This window comes from Zea mays, chromosome 1 (assembly GCF_902167145.1).
Source record: "Zea mays cultivar B73 chromosome 1, Zm-B73-REFERENCE-NAM-5.0, whole genome shotgun sequence".
NCBI lineage: Eukaryota > Viridiplantae > Streptophyta > Magnoliopsida > Poales > Poaceae > Zea > Zea mays.
In genome coordinates this window covers 179617179-179630590 of record NC_050096.1, presented here as the reverse complement: position 1 = coordinate 179630590, position 13412 = coordinate 179617179, and the positions used below count along the sequence as shown (strand labels likewise).

At 58.9% G+C, this 13412-nt stretch overlaps 1 pseudogene; it reads left to right on the top strand.

Moving 5' to 3' along the window:
• Positions 1-292: 292 nt before the first annotated feature.
• LOC109941604 (uncharacterized) lies at positions 293-11664 on the top strand (annotated as a pseudogene).
• Positions 11665-13412: the final 1748 nt, after the last annotated feature.

Genomic DNA, 13412 nt, shown 5'->3' with positions numbered 1-13412 from the left:
CTTCGACAGCGCCTGCGGGGATCGAGGCCCGAGGGGCCTCCTCGCAGGCACGATTGGCCCTAGTCCAGAGCGGGTAAGTATCCGAGGATACCTCTGTTTTGGTTGTTTCTCTGTGTGTCTTGATCTTGCTCTTTCTTTCAGCAAGCGGAGGCAGGGCTTGGCCGGTCTAGCCCCCAGGAAGGCCCTCAAGACGGAACCGGCTTCTGCAACTGGTGCCGCGGCGCGCCATGCCGGTTGGCTGGCCTCCGCGCAAGGCGCCCTCGAGCGGGGGGCCCAGGCGGCGCGACTTGCCATGGGGCAAGCTTCCCAAGCTGACCCCTCTGTCGGGGTGGCCATCATGCCGGGGGAGACCGCTGACGCGGCCGTGGCCCCAAGCCCGCCTGACCTATTACCGGCGCCGGCATCGACTCCCGCCGGGGCCATCGCTGATTCGCCCGCGGAGCCGCCCGTCGCTTCCGACGTCGGGATGGTTGAGGTGCCACCGCTCGTGGTCGTCCTCGACCTCCCCGTTCTCGGCCACGAGGAGAGGGCGACCGCCGTCGCCGAGGTCGGTGATTGGAGGCCCGCCACCTTAGCCGAGGGGAGGCCCAGTACATCGACGACGATGGTGTTCGACGCGTCGACTGCAGGGGGACCCGACGCCTTAGTGGAGGGGCGCGCAGAACCGCGGCCCGTCTTGGGGAGCAGCGGCCTTATCCCCGCGTAGCGCAACCCCAATGAGTGGCGTGGGCAGCCGCTCCGGTTCTGGAGCCGTGGCACCTCGGAGCTCCTCCTTTTCCTCAACGATGAGCGAGAGGAGCAGTCTCGGAATGAGCTCTGTGAGCATGCCGAGGCAGCGATGAGGTCGCTTCGGTTGACCATGGAGGTCCTTTCCAGGGACGTTCCCAGGGTCTTCCAGGTAAGGATTTGGGCGTACACCTTGCGTGACCAGGGCATTCTTTGTAATACCCTGCTTTCCTTCCTCAGGAACTTGCGGATATGAGCACCGCCAAGTCGTTGTTCATCCGCTGCGAGAGCGGCGTCTGGGGTTCGTTGTGGTCCCAGAAGGCCACGCTTGCCGAGGCTAATGAACGCGTCGCCCAACGGAGCACCGAGGTGGCGGACCTTCGGCTGCTCCGTGATGAGCTGAAGTCAGAGGCAGCGGCGGCGTGGGCAGATGCGGCATCGGCACGGACGGAGCTGCAGCAGCGGCAGCTGGAGCTTGGCCAGGTCATCGGCGAGCGGGACCAATCTCAGAGCCAAGCTGCCGAGGCCATGGGCCGGGCTGAGGCCCTTAGGGGTCAGCTGGATGAGGCTACGGAGTGGCTAGCCGAGGCGTCTGCTCGGGCCGGGACCCTTACGGAGGACCTGGCTGTGGCCGTCAGATCTGCCCAGTCCGCCCAAGCCGTGGCTTCGCAGCAGCATGCCCGGGACGAAGGTACGTTTCGACCGCTTTGTGACTTCGATTCAGCTTCATTCTTCAACTCGTGTCTCAAGAATTTTGTTCGGCTTTCTGCAGAATTCGAGACAACTCTTAACGAGTCTATCAAGGCGCTTGCCCAGGCGGCCGAGCAGAAGGAGGCCGACCGCGTGGCTATGTCTGAGGCCATCTCAGACTTTTGCCGGGCCTTTGGCCTCGACGACGTCCCCTCGGGTAGCTCCCCCCAGAGTCACCTGTGGGCCTTGGGCGGCCATGTGCACAGCAGACTCCGCGGGGCGCTGCACCACGACGTTAGGCGGGCCTTCGCCGTGCTCGCTTCCCACTACGACGTGGATCTGGAGCGGGTCAGCGAGGGATACTGCCTACCCGACGAAGATGAGGCTGCCTTAGCCGAGGTCTGGAGGCTTGATGCGGTCGTGGCAGGCCCAAGCGCGGTGTTGGCGTCCTCCTTTGAGGTGGAGACCCTTCCGCTCGCGTCGCCGTCTGGGGCCGGGCCAGATCTTGCCGAGGGTGGAGACGACGCCGAGGGTGGCCCTGCCAATGTCTGATCCTACCGGAACAGTTTGTTTGGAGTATGCATATGTTTTTCGCGGCCGCTGAGGCCTAAACATCTTATTGTCGTGTTATAAAGCTGTGTTTCCTTTCCTCTCGTTTCGAGTATCAGGACTTGTTCGTCGGTAGCAGAATCGCTTATCCGAGCGAGAGTTACTTTTCGCGGAAGGTGATGAGTGAGGTATCCGTATCCCGGAGGCATAGGAGTCCCTCGGCTCGGTCGGCCTTGCCACTTACGTGCACTCTCACTCGTTTGCAGGATTCCGTTATCGATATAGTCGGAAAGAACGAAAGTCATTTTGGTAGAAAACCTTTCTTGGCAGAAAACATTTCCGAGGAAAATTTTGACATAGAGGGGGTTCCCCCCTTCTAGCCCCCGAGGGAGGGTCGGGCTTTGCCGAGGCAAGGCTGATCCTTCCTTGACGGTTAGACTTTATTTACGCATGTAAAGAAAAAGAGGTACTTGAATGACCTGAAACATTTTAAGGGTAGAAGCGATGTAGCTGTTGGATGTTCCAAGCGTTGTTGTAGACCTCGTCTTGATCGTTGGCCAGCTTGTATGTCCCGGGCTTCAAAATCTTGGCGATGATGAACGGCCCTTCCTAGGGAGGGGTAAGCTTGTGGCGCTCTCGGGCGTCTTGTCGTAGCCGAAGTACCAAGTCTCCCACCTGGAAGCCTCGGGGCCGAACCCTTCAGGCATGGTAGCATCGCAGAGACTGCTGATACCGCGTTGAGTGTAGTAAGGCCACGTCCCGAGCCTCTTCCAGCTGATCCAATGAATCTTCTCGGCTGGTCTGGTTGCTTCGGTCGTCATATGCCTTTGTCCTCGGGGAACAGTATTCTAAGTCCGTGGGTAGGACGACCTCAGCCCCATAGACTAGAAAGAATGGCGAAAAACCCGTGGACCGGCTCGGCATCGTCCTCAGACTCCAGACCACCGAGGGTAGCTCTTTCATCCACCGCTTGCCAAACTTGTTGCGGTCGTTGTAGATCCTTGGTTTTAGTCCCTGCAAAATCATACTGTTGGCAAGCTCCACCTGCCCATTCGTCATGGGGTGAGCTACGACGGCCCAGTCCACACGGATGTGGTGGTCCTCGCAGAAGTCCAAGAACTTCTTCCTAGTGAACTGTGTGCCATTGTCGGTGATGATGGAGTTCGGGACCCCAAAGCGATGGATGATGTTTGTGAAGAACGCCACTACCTGCTCGGACCTGATGCTGGTTAAGGGTCAGACCTCGATCCACTTGGAGAATTTGTCGATGGCGACCAGCAGGTGCGAGAAGCCCCCGGGTGCCTTCTGCAAGGGACCGACGAGGTCCAGACCCCACACGGCAAATGGCCAGGTGATGGGTATTGTCTGCAGGGCCTGAGCGGGCAGGTGCGTCTGTTTCGCGTAGAATTGACACCCTTGGCAGGAGCGTACAATCCTAGTGGCGTCGGCCACCGCGGTCGGCCAGTAGAAACCTTGTCGGAAGGCATTCCCCACGAGGGCTCGAGGTGCTGCATGGTGATCGCAAGCCCCCGAGTGTATATCTTGCAACAGCTCTCGTCCTTCGGCGATGGATATGCATCGTTGGAGAATGCCTGAGGGGCTGCGGTGGTAGAGCTCCTTTTCATCACCCAGTAAAATGAACGACTTGGCGCGCCGAGCCAGTCGCCGAGCTTCGACCTTGTCGAGGGGTAGCTCTCCTCGGAGCAGATATTCCAGGTATGGGGTCTGCCAGTTCGGGTTTGGCGTGACCCCATTCCGCTCCCCCTCGATGCGCAAGGCCTCACCCTCGGTGGCCGAGGGCACCTCGGGCTGGGCCGAGGTCTCATCGGGTTCGGGCGCGTCGTCGAGTTTCACAGATGGTTGATATATGTCCCTAGAGAAGACGTTTGGGGGAACCGTCGTTCGCCCCGAAGCTATTTTCACCAGCTCATCCGCAGTCTCGTTGTACCGTTGAGTAACATGGTTGAGTTCCAGCTCGTGGAACTTATCCTCCAAGCACCGAAATTCGTCGCAATAGGCCTCCATTTTTCGATCGCGGCAGTGGGAGTTCTTCATGACTTGGTCGATGACAAGCTGCGAGTCGCCCCGAGCGTCGAGGCGCCGAACCCCTAGCTCGACGGCGATGCGCAACCCGTTGACCAAAGCCTCGTACTCGGCCATGTTGTTTGATGCCGGAAAATGGAGGCGCAGCACGTAGCGCACATGTCTCCCGAGGGATGAGATGAAGAGCAGGCCAGCACCTGCTCCTGTTTTCATCAGCGACCCATCGAAGTACAAGGTCCAAAGTTCGGCTTGGATTGGAGCTGTCGGCAATTGGGTGTCGACCCATTCAGCCAGGAAGTCCGCCAAGGCTTGAGATTTTATGGCCTTCCGAGGAGCGAATGAAATTGTCTCGCCCATGAGTTCCACTGCCCACTTTGCTATCCTACCCGAGGCCTCTCGGCACTGGATGATCTCCCCCAGGGGGAAGGATGACACCATAGTCACCGGATGAGACTCGAAGTAGTGTCGCAACTTTCGCCGTGTCAGAATTACTGCGTACAGTAGCTTCTGAATTTGTGGGTAGGGGATCTTGGTCTCGGATGGCACCTCACTGATGAAGTAGACCAGCCTCTGGACGAGCAGTGCATGCCCTTCTTCTCGTCTCTCGACTATGATCGCGGCGCTGACCACCTGAGTGGTTGTGGCTACGTAGATCAAGAGGGCTTCTCCCGCAGCGGGGGGCACCAAGATGGGCGCATTAGTAAGGAGTGCCTTTAAGTTTCCGAGGGCTTCCTCGGCCTCGGGGGTCCAAGTGAAGCGGTCGACCTTCCTTAAGAGGTGGTACAAGGGTAATCCTTTCTCGCCGAGGAACAAGATGAAGCGGCTCAGAGCCGCAAGGCATCCCATGACCCTTTGTACTCCTTTCAAATCTTTGATAGGCCCCATGTTGGTGATGGTCGCGATTTTCTCCGTGTTGGCCTCTATGCCCCGCTCGGAGACGATGAACCCCAGGAGCATGCCTCGGGGGACTCCGAAGACACACTTCTCGGGATTGAGTTTCACGCCCTTCGCTCTCAGACACTTGAATGTTGTCTCAAGGTCAGAGAGGAGGTCGGAGGCTTTCCTGGTCTTGACAACGATGTCATCGACGTAAGCCTCGACCATTCTGCCGATGTGCTCCTCGAACACGTGGTTCATGCACCTTTGGTATGTTGCACCTGCATTCCTCAAGCCAAATGGCATAGTAGTATAACAGTACATGCCAAAAGGTGTGATGAAAGAAGTCGCAAGTTGGTCGGACTCTTTCATCTTGATTTGGTGATAACCTGAATAGGCGTCGAGGAATGACAGGGTTTCGCACCCAGCAGTGGAGTCCACAATTTGATCGATGCGAGGCAGGGGGTAGGGAACCTTCGAACATGCTTTGTTTAGACCAGTGTAGTCTACGCACATCCTCCACTTCCCACCTTTTTTCTTTACAAAGCACAGGGTTAGCTAACCATTCAGGATGGAATACCTCTTTGATGAACCCTTCAGCCATCAGCTTGTGGATCTCCTCGCCTATGGCCCTATGCTTTTCTTCATCAAAGCGGCGCAGGTGCTGCTTCACGGGTCAGGCCCCGGCTCGGATGTCCAGAGAGTGCTCGGCGACATCCCTTGGTATGCCGGGCATGTCCGAGGGACTCCACGCAAAAATTTCGGCATTTGCGCGGAGAAAGTCGACGAGCACTGCTTCCTATTTGGGGTTGAGCTCGGTGCCGATCCGGACTTGCTTGCAGGCGTCGTTGCTGGGGTCGAGGGCGACGGACTTAACCGCCTCAGCCGGTTCGAAGTTGCCGGCGTGGCACTTCGCATCAGGCACCTCCTTGGAGAGGCACTCTAGCTCAGCGATGAGGGCCTTGGACTCGACGAGGGCCTCAGCGTACTCCACGCACTCCACGTCGCATTCGTACGCGTGTCGGTACGTGGATCCGACGGTGATGACCCCGTTGGGGCCTAACATCTTGAGCTTGAGGTACGTGTAGTTGGGGACGGCCATGAACTTGGCGTAGCGCGGTCTCCCCAGCACCGCGTGGTAGGTCCCTCGGAACCCGACCACCTCGAACGTGAGGGTTTCCTTGCGGAAGTTGGAGGGAGTTCTGAAGCAGACAGGCAAATCAAGTTGGCCAAGGGGCAAGACACGCTTACCGGGGACGATCCCGTGGAAGGGTGCCACACCGGCCCAGATCGTGGACAGATCGATCCCCAAGAGCCCGAGGGTCTCGGCGTAGATGATGTTGAGGCTGCTGCCTCCATCCATGAGGACCTTGGTGAGCCTAGCGTTGCCGATGGCAGGGTCGACAATGAGCGGGTACCTTCCTGGGCTCGGTACGCAGTCGGGGTGGTTGCCTTGGTCGAAGGTGATGGGCTTGTCGGACCAGTCCAGGTAGACTGGCGCCGCCACCTTCACCGAGCAGACTTCTCGGCGCTCCTGCTTGCGGTGCCGAGCCGAGGCGTTCGCCACTTGCCCACCGTAGATCATGAAATAGCCGTGGACCTCGGGGAACTCCTCTGCCTTGTCGCCCTCCTTCTTGTTGTTGTCTTGGTCCTTGCCACCTTCCGTCGGGGGCCCGGCCTTATGGAAGTAGCGCCGGAGCATGACGCATTCCTCAAGGGTGTGCTTGATGGGACCTTGGTGATAGGGGCATGACTCCTTGAGCATCTTGTCGAACAGGTTGGCACCTCCGGGAGGCTTCCGTGGGTTCTTATGCTCGGCAGCAGCGACGAGATCCGTGTCAGCGGCGTCGCGCTTTGCTTGCGCCTTCTTCTTCGTCCCACGCTGGGCGGACGCCTCGAGGACATCTTCCTTGTGCCTCTCCTGAGGCTGCTTGTCCTTCCAAAAGATGGCCTCGACCGCCTCCTGACCAGAGGCGAACTTGGTGGCTATGTCCATCAATTCGCTCGCCTTGGTGGGAGTCTTGCGCCTCAGTTTGCTCACCAGGTCTCGGCACGTGGTGCCGGTGAGGAACGCCCCGATGACGTCCGAGTTGGTGATGTTGGGCAGCTCGGTGCGCTGCTTTGAAAACCGTCGGATGTACTCTCGCAGGGATTCCCCTGGCTGCTGGTGGCAGCTTCGGAGATCCCAGGAGTTCCCAGGGCGTAAGTACGTACCTTGGAAGTTTCCAGCGAAGGCCTTGACCAGGTCGTCCCAGTCGGAGATCTGCGTGAGAGGCAGATGCTCCAGCCATGCTCGGGCAGCGTCGGAGAGGAAGAGAGGGAGGTTGCGGATGATGAGGTTGTCGTCGTCCGTCCCTCCCAGCTGGCATGCCAGCTGGTAGTCCGCAAGCCACAACTCTGGCCTTGTCTCCCCCGAGTACTTGGTGTTGGTAGTCGAGGCCCGGAACCGAGCCGGGAACGGCGCCCGTCGTATGGCCCGGCTGAAGGCTCGCGGACCTGGTGGTTCGGGCGAGGGACTCCGATCCTCCTCACTGTCGTAGCGTCCTCTGCGCCTGGGGTGGTAGCCTCAGCGCACCCTCTTGTCGAGGCGGGCTCGACGGTCGCGATGGCGCTGCTCGTTGCCGAGGCAATCCGGGGCTGCAGGTGTCCCATCCCGCGTGCGCCCGGTGTGGACCGAGGCCTCCTGCATGAGTCGAGAAGTCGTTGCACGATGCTCCGGGGGGCACCCTTGCCTTCGGGAGGCAAAGCTTTCGGCCCGTCGGACCGCGGCATCCTCCAAGAGATTCTTGAGTTCGCCCTGGATACGCCGCCTCTCGGTGGTGGATGGCTCTGGCATTGCTCGTAGTAGTATTGCTGCTGCAGCTAGATTCTGGTCGACCCCGCTGGAGGCCGGGGGCAGCCTTGCCCTGGCACCGTCAATGATACGGCGTTGGACGTCCCGGGCCCGATGACGCGCTTCTCCGGCATGTGCTCGGCCTGCCCACTCTTGCTCGATGTTTTGCCAGAGCTGCACAAGTTGCCCTGCTTCCTCGTCGAGCTTGGCCTGCATCTCGCAGATTTGCTCGAGCTATGTGTCCTGACCCCCCGCAGGTACTGGGACCACAGCTAGCTCCCGCGGGATATCAACGCGAGAAGCAGGCCTAGGGGGATCGTCATCCTCCGGCATACCGAGGTGGTTGCCTTCGTCGCGATCCACCAGATCGACGTGGAAACATTCGCGACTTGGGCCACAACCTTCGTCGTCAAGGCTGTGGCCATCGTCAGAGCAACCAGAGAGGCAGTAGTCACATGCGGTCATGAAGTCTTGCATGGCACCGGGATCACGGAGCCTGGAGAAATCCCAACCGGAGTCGGGGTCGTCTTCTTCCTCGGAACCCGGGGGCCTATAGGTTGAGACGATCGTCAGTCGGTCCCAGGTTGACCACATATGGTACCCCGGAAGATTAGGATATGCCTTTACGAAAGCGCTTACCGAAGCGGGGTCGCTTGGTGGATCAAAGCTGAATCTAAAAGGCACAGGGTGGAAAACGGACGGTACCTCTTGGTCGATGGATGGTGGGGAAGTCACGTCGGGGACGGACTGCACCGTTATCTCAGGTACGAGGCTAACGCCCAGCAAATCCTTCGCGAGAGTGCTGGCGTCATCAGTCCGCTTTGGGTTGGCACATTGCGGGGAAACGACCCCGTTGTTGTCTCAGGTGCGAGGACAACGCCCGACATGTTCCCCGTTGGGGTGCTGGCGTTGTCGACTCGCTCTGGTCCGACAGCTGACGAGGTGCCGCCTCCTGCCTGGCCACGGTTGCCCCGCCTCCTCCTCCTACGGCGAGGAGGGTGGCGGGGCAAACCGGATGCTGCTCTTCCGCCACGGGGGGAAGACGCCGTCGAGTTCGCCGCTGCCGGGCGAGCTGACTACCGTCGTTGTTGCTGTCGCGCTGCGGGGGGAGGAGTACCATGTCGTAGCTGCCGTCGAGGGACATGAACTTGAGACTCCCGAAGCGGAGCAGCGTCCCCAGCTGAAGAGGTTGCTGAAGACTACCCATCTGGAACTCAACGGGAAGGTGTTCGTTAACACGCAGCAGGCCCCTACCTGGCGCGCCAACTGTCGGCGTTTCGGACCCGGGGGACCCTCAACCGAGCCGACCAGTGAATTTATCGCTGCGTGCCCCTGCCCAGATGGGTTGGCGCAAGATAGAACACAAGGGGGAATGTGGCTTGTATTATCTCGCACTAGGGGTGCTCGTAGTAGGGGTTACAAGCGTCGTGAGAGAGAGAGAGCCTGTTCGTTTGTTCGTCCCCCGCGCGACCCCTCCCGCAGGAAGGCCCTGGACCTCCCTTTTATAGATGCAAGGAGAGGGTCCAGATGTACAATGGGGGGTGTAGCTATGCGCTAACGTGTCTGGCAGAGAAGTGCCTGAGCCCTGTGTACATGCCAACGTGGCTGTCGGAGAAGTGCTTGAGCCCTGTGTACGCGATAACGTGGCCATCGGAGAAGTGCCTGAGCCCTGTAGAAGCACAGCTGGCGGTGCGGCTGAGATCCTGCTGACGTCTCCTTGCTTCCGTAAGGGGTTGAGAACCATCGACGTCATGGACGCACGCGGGGAACCATCATTACCTGTTACCGGGGCGAGCCAGATGGGACACCGGTCTTGTTCCCTCATAGCCTGAGCTAGCTAGGGGTAGGGTAATGATGTATCCCCTGGGGCGCGGTCGGTCCGAGCCCAAGGTCGGGCAAGGCGGAGACTTCTCCCGAGGCCGAGGCCGGGGTCGGGTGATGGCGCGATTCCTCCCGAGGCCGAGTCTTGGGGTCGGGCGAGGCGGAGACCTCCTCCCGAGGCCGAGGCCTAAGGTCGGGCGAGGTGGAGCTTCCTGTTGCGCCCGAGGCTGAACTTGGCTGTTGTCAGCCTTACCCGGGTGGTTGGCACAGCAGTCAGAGCGGGGCGAGCTGCGCTGTTTTCCTATCAGATCGGTCAGTGAAGGGGTGAAGTGACTGCGGTCACTTCGACCTTGCCGACTGCGGCGCGTGTGTAAGGATAAGGTGTCAGGCAATCTTCGCGTTGAAGGCGCCTGCGATACGGTCGGTTGGTAAGGTGATTTGGCCAAGGTTGCTTCATGACGAAGCCTGCCCAAGCTAGGCTTCGGGCGAGCTGAGGGTGCGCCCACTGCCTGAGGAGGCCGTCGGGCGAGGCGTGAATTCGTCCGGGACTACTGTTCCCGCCCGAGGCCGGGCTCGGGCGAGGCGAGGTTGCGTCCCTTGGTAGACGAGGCCTTGTCCTGAACCGTGCCCATCAGTCTTTGCGGTTTGTGCTGAGGGTGGCTACCAGCCGTGATTAGGAGTGTTGGGGGTACCGCTAATTACGGTACTCGACAAATAGACTCAATGCTAAAAACAAGAATATAAATTTACATGGAAAAAAAATTATATATTATTTGTTCACAATCGAATAAAGAAGACAAAAATGTTAGCATTCAAATAAATATCTGGATCTATCCTTATTCAAATCTCTTTCACCAAATAGCGCCAGGTTCGACAAATCATCTAGTTGATCGTCGAGCAGTTGGTGAACTTCTGACTGAACTACAAGGGAACCACATCGAAGCCATATCTACGAAGCATATATGTTCTCAAGACTTAGCTGCCACTGGGCGAACTTTTTGCCTCGTGAATACTGCGATTAACTGAAACAATGCAAGAGTTACTTTACCTTCTTGTTTCTTCACTACAATCGATAGACAACCGAGAGTGAGACTATATATATAGACGTATCCAAACATCAAAGTCATGTATAATGAGGGACAGAGAGTAATATAACTACCGAATGAACATAAGCACACAACAAAGACATATGATTAGTTAATCACTAATGCAATAATTTTTCAAAATCATATATGATGTAAAAGAGAGCAATATAACTAAATCTATACTACTTATTAAGACTACAAAGGTAGCCTGCCTTTTTGTGTTCTGCCTTCCGACGATCTCAACCGTCTGTTCTCTCCCGCCTCCGTTTTGGTCGTCCGTCCGATGCTACCCACGCTCGCGTGCGTCTCCCTGCTCGTCGCCCACCACTCTCCTGTCCCCAACCTCCCCCCGCCTCCCCCGACCTCGCTCCCGAACGGCTCGCCCCACATCTACCACGTGCCAGCCGCCCTCGCTCCCGTTCAGTCCGTCTCCCCCCTCTCTCCATCCAAAGCCTACGCGCCGCCGCCCCGCCACCGGGCGCGCCCTCGTTCTCCTACCTGGCCGTGTTCTCCAACTGCCCGCTCGTCGCCGCGGTGCTCACCTTCGCCATCGCGCAATCCATCAAGGTCCTCACCACCTGGTACGCCCTCTCCCCCTATCTATCTCCACGCGGTGCCCGGATCTGAGCTCCCTCCCTGGCGGGATCTGCATCTGCCCACCCTCGTCCGCGCGCGCGACCGACGTGCAGGTATAAGGAGAACCGGTGGGACGCGAAGCAGCTGGTGGGCTCCGGTGGGATGCCGTCCTCGCACTCGGCCACCGTCACAGCGCTCGCCGTCGCCGTCGGCCTGTAAGAGGGGCTCGCCTGCTCGCTGTTCGCCACCGCCGTCGTCTTTGTCTCCGTGGTTGGTTCCCCTCCCCACTCCCCCTCTCCCTTTCGACACCAAAAAAACGCGCTGACCATCTTTGGCAAGCTGTCGCCCACCCCACCCCAAAACCCTAGCTCTATTCCATCGCTCTCGTACTCCCTGTTGCGGTGGTTGAGAACAGTGGCGACAAGATCTCATGGAGAGAAGCTATGCGGACCCCACAAAAGGTGAAATCGTCGTGCGATGGTGGAGATGGCCGATGGGAGGCTCCACCAGCCCTAGGGTGCGGCCAACAAGACGCTACTCGCCACTGCGTGGGTCGGCAGTGAGATCTCAGGGAGAGAAGCCATGCAACCCCATGAAAGGCGAAACTGTCGCACGATGGTGGAGACGACCGACAGTAGGATGCAAGTATGAGCATTTGGCAAAGAGAGTATTCCTCCCCATGCTCCCGCTCCCTCCTGCACCCCACGCTCGCCGACGAGCCGCTCGACCTCGTCGCAGCTTGCCGAGCCATCATGCGCCCCGGTGCGTGTGGCGGAACCGCCCGAATTATTCCAGCTTAAGTGCCCAAGTTGCACCCATAAGGGCAGCAACACACTTAAACAGGAATAACCCGTTAGTCCCTCGGATCTAGTCCGATAAAGCCACTTACCAGGATCGAATACCACTAGCTCACACGAAGGTGAGGCACAGAGAAATACAATAAAACATAATACCACAAATTTAATAAGTATCATTAGTGATTACATTATCGGAGTTTCAGAAATAATAACCATAAATTTTAATGCAGCGGAAATAACTAACGGAGAAAACCGAGTAACATGGCGAAGCCTGGCCACGCTACTCCTCCTGGTCCTCTCCTGCGGAAGCAGTAACCCACTCGACCATCTATCCCGGTGGCAGGGACGAAGGCCAAGTCACACCATCAACCAATCATCCTAAGGAGTACCTGCAAAAATTATGCCACAAGCAAGGCTGAGTATACTAATACTCAGCTAGACTTACCCGGTGTGAGGAGTCTACTCCTCTACCTCTAGACATGCAGCTTGTCGGCGTTTCGAGACCGGGGGTCCCTAAGCCGACGAGTGAATGTCGCCGTGTGCCCCAGCCCAGATGGGTCGACGCGAGGCCGAGCGCGAAGGGGGGAAGTGAGGTGGCCGGAGACAGGCGAGAGAGAGGTGGGAATCCCGTGGCCTTCGTGTTCATCCCGCGCCCAGGTCGGGTGCGCTTGCAGTAGGGGATTACAAGCGTCCACGCGGGAGAGGGAGCGAGCGTCTGTCTCGTCCTCGTCCCCGCGCGGCCAACCCTCTCTAAGAGGGCCCTGGTCCTTCCTTTTATAGGCGTAAGGAGAGGATCCAGGTGTACAATGGGGGGTGTAGCAGAGTGCTACGTGTCTAGCGGAGGAGAGCTAGCGCCCTAAGTACATGCCGTTGTGGCAGCCGGAGAGATTTTGGCACCCAGCTGGTGTGATGTCGTGGCCGTCGGAGGAGTGCTGGAGCCTGGCGGAGGGACAGCTGTCGGAGCTATTGAGTCCTTGCTGACGTCCTCTTGCTTCCGTAAGGGGGCTGAGAGCCGCCGTCGTCACAGAGTATGCGGGGCGCCATCATTGCCTATCTGGCGGAGCGAGCCAGATGGGACGCCGGTCTTGTTCCCCGTGGCCCGAGTCAGTTGGGGTAGGGTGATGATGGCGCCTCCTGTTGACGTGGCTGGTCTGCGCCCTAGGTTGGGTGATGTGGAGGCTCCTCCGAAGCCGAGGTCGAGTCCGAGCCCCTGGGTCGGGCGAGGCGGAGACCGTCGGCTGAGGCTAGGGCAGAGTCCGAGCCCTGGGTCGGGCGAAGCAGAGTTCGTCATCTTCAGGGGCTTAGCCCGAGTCCGAGCCCTGGGTCGGGCGGAGCGGAGTTCGCTGTCTTCCGGGGCTTAGCCCGAGTCCGAGCCCTGGGTTGGGCGGAGCGGAGTTCGCCATCTTCTGGGACTTA